At 52.4% G+C, this 376-nt stretch overlaps 1 pseudogene; it reads left to right on the top strand.

The window, feature by feature from the left end:
• Positions 1-169, top strand: part of LOC112394364 (28S ribosomal protein S9, mitochondrial-like) — a 1,885-nt pseudogene extending 1,716 nt beyond the window's left edge.
• Positions 170-376: the final 207 nt, after the last annotated feature.

The raw sequence follows: 376 nt of genomic DNA, 5'->3' as shown, positions 1-376 counted from the left end.
CGGGGGCCATCCGCTTGGCGACGGCGAGAGCCTTGTGCAGCTTTGTCACCGAGGACAAAGTCGAGTGGATGCCCAAGCGGAACTGCTTACTGCTGATCCCCGTGTCAGAGAATGGAAGAAGCCAGGCCAGGAGGGAGCCCCCGGGAAATTCACCTGGAAGAAGCGCTGAGTGTTCTGGGCGGGAAAGGAGAGGGACGCTGTGCACCCGGCATGTAGCAGACGCACAGGAGAGAGTTGCTGGCCGGGATGAAGCAGCACCATCAGACGTTGGAGTTGTGAGATGACTTATTCTAAACTGCAATGTCGTAAAGGTTACCTTCTAAAAGTAATTATTTTAAAACTGTTTAGCTTTGTTCTGCTGCTTTACTTTTAAAAC

Source organism: Neophocaena asiaeorientalis, unplaced genomic scaffold (genome assembly GCF_003031525.2).
Source record: "Neophocaena asiaeorientalis asiaeorientalis breed wild unplaced genomic scaffold, Neophocaena_asiaeorientalis_V1.1 scaffold134, whole genome shotgun sequence".
Taxonomy (NCBI): Eukaryota; Metazoa; Chordata; class Mammalia; order Artiodactyla; family Phocoenidae; genus Neophocaena; species Neophocaena asiaeorientalis.
This window is presented reverse-complemented; position numbering and strand designations above follow the sequence as displayed.